The sequence below is a fragment of the Pongo abelii genome, chromosome 1, assembly GCF_028885655.2.
Source record: "Pongo abelii isolate AG06213 chromosome 1, NHGRI_mPonAbe1-v2.0_pri, whole genome shotgun sequence".
NCBI lineage: Eukaryota > Metazoa > Chordata > Mammalia > Primates > Hominidae > Pongo > Pongo abelii.
The window spans coordinates 16,606,539-16,612,093 of NC_071985.2; the positions used below are offsets into that span (position 1 = coordinate 16,606,539).

Below are 5,555 nucleotides of genomic sequence, written 5' to 3' on the forward strand. Positions count from 1 at the left end.
GTCATGCCAACACACAGGTGTCACTAGGGGACACAGGGCTGGAAACTTAGCCGAGCATGAATGGCCCAGAAGGATAAGACTGGGATGTCTTCTGAATAGGGAGAGGAAAATGACTACCATAAAGCCAGATAAGGAAACAGGAAGTGTTAGCCAGGCTTTCAGCAGTGGGAAGTGCTACCATGGAATCCGTCTCACTCTGGTGGCCAAATTTACTTGATTTCTACCTTTCATCCAACCTGGTGCCCCTGTGGTGGGCTTCACTATGAATTATTCAGTGAGACCTCTGGCTAGTCCTGCCTTTACCTTGGTACCCCCACTCTCTCAAGGTCAGGTTTCCCTGACTGATCACTAGCTCTCTGAAGCTCCAGCCTGGTAGGTAATTGGGCACCTGTCTGAACCTCAGATCTATTTTTTTTGTGAGACAGAGTTTTGCTCCTGTCGCCCAGGCTAGAGTGCAATGGTATGATCTCGGCTCACCACAACCTCTGCCTCCCAGGTTCAAGCGATTCTACTGCCTCAGCCTCCTGAGTAGCTGGGATTATAGCCATGCGTCACCATGCCCAGCTAATTTTGTATTTTTCGTAGAGATGGGGTTTCTCCATGTTGGTCAGGCTGGTCTCAAACTCCTGACCTCAGGTGATTCGCCTGCCTTGGCCTCCCAACCTGCTGAGATTACAGGCGTGAGCCAGCATGCCCAGCGAAAACCTCAGGTCTTTAAGGTCAGATGCTCCTGACAAGTTAGCCTTACCAAGAGAAGACGTTCTGCCAGGTATCACTGGCTCCCAGCTATGAACCCTAGCTTCTTCTACCATTTACTGGCTGCATACCTTTGGGCAAATGACTTAAATCCCTAAGTGTCTATTCCTCCATCAGTTACATGGGAATACCACTGCAGTTCCATTTAGCTCCACAAGAGTCCATTTACGCAACAAATATTCATTGATCACCTCTGACAAGCCTGGCTCTGTGCTAGGCACTAGGGACACAGTGGCAAACTGTAAACTATGCAGATAAGGTTCTTTCTCACATGGAAGGAAATTTACATGTTACCTGGGGTGGGAGTGGACAGGAGGAGACAAAATAACAAAGCAAACAAATTTACCTGGTAATTTTTGATAGTAACACATGCTAAAAAACTAAGAAACAAAGATGCAGAATACAATGATTTGATAAAGAATGAACAGGGTGGAGGTGACAGGATTTAGCCAGGGAGGTCGCATTTGATATGAAACAATTCGAAGGTGCATTGTGAAGATATGACGCATGGATATGAAGACCACCTTGTGAAGATGTGGAAACGCAGCAGTCCAGGTAGCGGAAAGAGCAGGAGCCAAGGTCCTTAAGCAGGAATGAGCTTGACTTGCTCTGAGGACACGTCGGGGAGTGTTGGACTCAGGAAGGTAGGTGATCCAGTGTGTGGTAGCAGATGAGCTTATCTGACAGGCAGATCCAGTCATGTGGGACATCGGAAACCACAAAAGGAGCCTAAATCTTAGTCTATATTCAGTGGTGACTCTGGGAGGAATTTTCCACAGGTAAGTGACATCGTCTGCTTTGCATTTTAAAAGACTATCCTGTCTGCTTTATAGGGTGGGGATTATAGGAAGAAGTGAGTGTAAAAAGAATAGTTAATAGAGTATGCATAACCCAGGTAGGAAATTCTGGTGGCTTGGCTTGGACTGGAATAGTTTCTGGAGATAAGGAGAAGCTGACACAGCAGGGATTCATCTTGGAGATAAAGCCAACAGGTTTGCTGATGGATTGGATGTGAGTAGATGGGAAGGAAAGAAATTAAGGATGATGCCTAGATTTTTGGTGAGGTGTCTGGATGGATAATGGTAACTTTAAATAAGATGAGGGAGACCAAGTCAGGGCTATTAGGGGAGGAAGGTCAGTGGCAGTCAGAGTTTCCCTGGAGCCAGGTTAGTTTGTCATTCTTCTTAGCCAAGTGAGGTTGTCAGATTGGCAGTTAAATCTACTCTACATTTGCAGCTCAGTGGAAAAATTAGGGATGGAATTTTTTTTTTTTTTTTTTTGAGACAGCATTTCACTCCTGTTGCCAGGCTGGGTGCAATGGCATGATCTCAGCTCACTGCAACCTCCGCCTCCCGGGTTCAAGCAATTCTCTTGCCTCAGCCTCCCGAGTAGCTGGGATTACAGGCACGCACCACCACACCCAGCTAATTTTGTATTTTTAGTAGAGACAGGGTTTCTCCATGTTGGTCAGGCTGGTCTCGAACTCCCTACCTCAGGTGATCCACCTGCCTCGGCCTCCCAAAATGCTGGGATTACTGGCGTGAGCCATAGCGCCTGGCCGGATGGAGTATTTAAGTACGTAGATTGTTTAAGGCTCAGCTCTGTGCTAAACAATGCATATCATCATTCATTCATTCAACAGGCCCTATTCTAGGCACTGGGGTTACAGTAGTAAACATAACAGACAAAAAGCCCTGCCCTCATGGAGCTGACATTCTATCGGGAGGAGAGGGGCAACAAACAAATATGTGAATGAAATGTATGTTAGGGAAAAAAAGAGCAGGAATTACAGAGACAGGGATGCAGGTTGAAGACAGAGGATCAAATTTAAAATCAGTGGTTAGGGAAGGCATGTTTAAAAAGAAAAAGACCTGAGTGAGCTGAGGGAGTGAGTATGTGGTTACCTGGGGAACTACATTTCAGGAGGAGCGCAGGCTGGTGTGGAGAGGAAGCAGGTGCAGGAGTGCAGGCAGGTGTGAGTTCTCTCAATCCCAGCCCTTCCCAGTCCTGTGTGGGTTGTCCATCAAAGCTATTATTGCTTTCACCACCTCTATCAGCCAGTGGTTGAAGGGGTAGCCTGTGAGTGTCACCAAGTCCACTGGCTCCTCTGCATTGAATGGACTCACTCGTTGACTGATGGTGGGCTGCAACACCCGGGACACTTACCCTCAGCAGGTGGCTTCTCCACCAAGCCTGCAGGCATGAAGAGGAAATCCCACAGGCTCAGGAATGAGCACCACCTGGAACTCACAGGAAAGGGCACTGCTCTGTGCTCACCGATACTGCAGCCCCATAGGGTAGGATTCCTCCAGAAAAGAAGTAAACAAACAAACAACATGTTCCCTAAATCTTTGACTTGGGCTTAAGCTTTTCCCTGCTCTTTGTATCTGTCCTCCATTCCTGACAATATAGCTGGGATGCCTGCCTTTGTAACCAAGCCTGGCTCAGGCAGATGCACATCTTCTGGGACTTCAGCTTTGTCACACCCTGGCTGATCCAGCCACCATACTAGCCCCTGCCCAAGGCCCTGAATTCATGGCTGCCATTTCCTCCTGTTTCTATGGGCAGCCTCGACTTACCCGGCAGGTTTTGGAGCCAACTGGCCTGGGTTTGTTTCCTGGCCCTTATCAGCCATGTGACCTTGAATCAGTCAATTTCTTTCTTTTTTTTTTGAGATGGAGTCTCACTCTGTCGCCCAGGCTGGAGTGCAGTGGTGTGATCTTTGTTCACTGCAACCTCCGCCTCCTGAGCTCAAGCAATTCTCTTGCCTCAGCCTCCCGAGTAGCTGGGATTACAGATGTTCACCACCATGCCTGGCTAATTTTTGTATTTTTACTAGAGACAGAGTTTCACCATGTTGGTCAGGCTGATTTCAAACTCCTGACCTCAAATGATCTGCCCGCCTCGGCCTCCCAAAGTGCTGGGATTACATGTGTGAGCCACCATGCCTGGCCAGTCAACTTCATAAGGGCTGTGTTTCTTCATCTGTGAAATGGAGATAATAACCCTGTCAATGTTTTTGTAAGACATAAATGTGTTACTACATCTGCAATTATTAGTCCTGTGCTTGCCATGCATTTGGTGTTCAAAATAAAATGTATTATTATTGGCTAGTTATCATCTGCCTTTTAAATAGATATAAATATTGTAAAGTACAGCCGGTGACAGCAACAGTAGATGTCTGCCCCAGTTGTGTTTAGGCAACATGCTGGCTTTTAAAAATGCCAATAATGTATTTTATTTAATGAACATATCCAAAATATTTTCAGTTCAATGTGAACAATATAAAAATGTATGAGATATTTTACATTTTTTATTATGGTAAAATATATAAAACTAAAATTTACTATCTTAACCATTTTTATGTGTACAGTTAAGTGGGATTAAGTTGATTCTCACTGATGTGCAACCATCACCACCACCCATCCATAGAGCATTTTTTATCTTGCCCCAAAATATTAAACGCTTTGCAAGTTTGTGTGTTATCCTTGCACAGGGCCCATGCTAATTTCCTCTGTGTCATCCCAGTTTTCAGTATCACTTCCAATATTACTTGTTATCCACACAAACACCACACCTTGGCCTTTTAAAGGGGTTCGCCGATGGTCTGAAAGTAAGCAACAAGTGTTAAAGTACCTGTCTTACAGAGTAAGTTAGCTTTAAACCTCATGCAAGTTTGCATGCTAAAAATGCCTCAGAAACTCCGACTGCGGGTTCTGTGGACACACATCTTACTGTAACAACTATAGCTTGAACATTTTCATTTTTCACTCGACCAGAACTAACTTAAGGTGTGTTGTCACCAATGTGCTTTCTCATAGGGTCTATTCCTGACTAATTGGAGGCATTGTGTTAGTAAATTCTTCTCAAACAAATATATTCTTTCCACGGATCTTAGACCTGAGTCCTTTATGGAGGCAGTGTTAACTTTCTATTGTAAACGTTTGTAATTCAACTCCAGATCAGATACGGAACGGTTATTGAGATGAAGTGCAGAAATACTTTTTTTTTTTCTTTCTATTCCACATGACTTTTTAAAACTTGATTCAGGATAGAAAAGGATGCCTGAGTGAAGATTCAGGGATTAACTACCACCCACAGGCTCACTTCCAGGTACATGGAGAAGTGCATATCCTCACGTCCCCTTGAGGCTAGGTGTGGCCATGTGGCTTGCTTGGCCAGTGGAATATGGGCAGCAGTTACCTTGCCCCAGTCAAGTCTGAAACTGTATGTGAAGCTAGCGGTGTCATAAAATGATGGATCCCCCATCAGCCTGGGACCCTTAACAATTACAAAGAGCAGAGGCCCCTCCTGCCCAACGGTAGGCGTGTAATACAGCAGCAATAAAGTTTTGAGTATTTAAACCCCTGAGATTTGGGGATTATTCATTACAACAGCATAATCAATCTTAACCTGGCTAATACAGGAGCTAAGTAATAAATACAAAAAATTCACTAAATCATGGAAGGCCTTCCTCCTTTTCCCTGCCCATCAACACTCTTCTCTGACAAGCATTATAAACAATAAAACAAATTCTGAAAGAAAACCTCCCTTGTCATAATTTTAACATGCCTAGGTTTTTTGTTTTGTTTTGTTTTTGTTTTTGTTTATGGAGCCTCGCCCTGTTGCCCAGGCTGGACTGCAATGGCATGATTTCAGCTCACCACAACCTCTACCTCCCGGGTTCAAGCGATTCTCCTGCCTCAGCCTCCCAAGTAGCTGGGATTACAGGCACATGCCACCATGCCCGGCTAATTTTTAGAAGAGATGGGGTTTCACCAAGTTGGCCAGGCTGGTCT

The 5,555-nt window shown here is 45.1% G+C and overlaps 1 non-coding gene across 1 annotated transcript; it reads right to left on the reverse strand.

The window, feature by feature from the left end:
* Positions 1-4,207: 4,207 nt before the first annotated feature.
* On the reverse strand, positions 4,208-4,312 carry LOC112131120 (U6 spliceosomal RNA). The gene has a single exon (XR_002913270.1). It is a non-coding gene; the product is annotated as a U6 spliceosomal RNA (small nuclear RNA).
* Between the last annotated feature and the right edge of the window lie 1,243 nt (positions 4,313-5,555).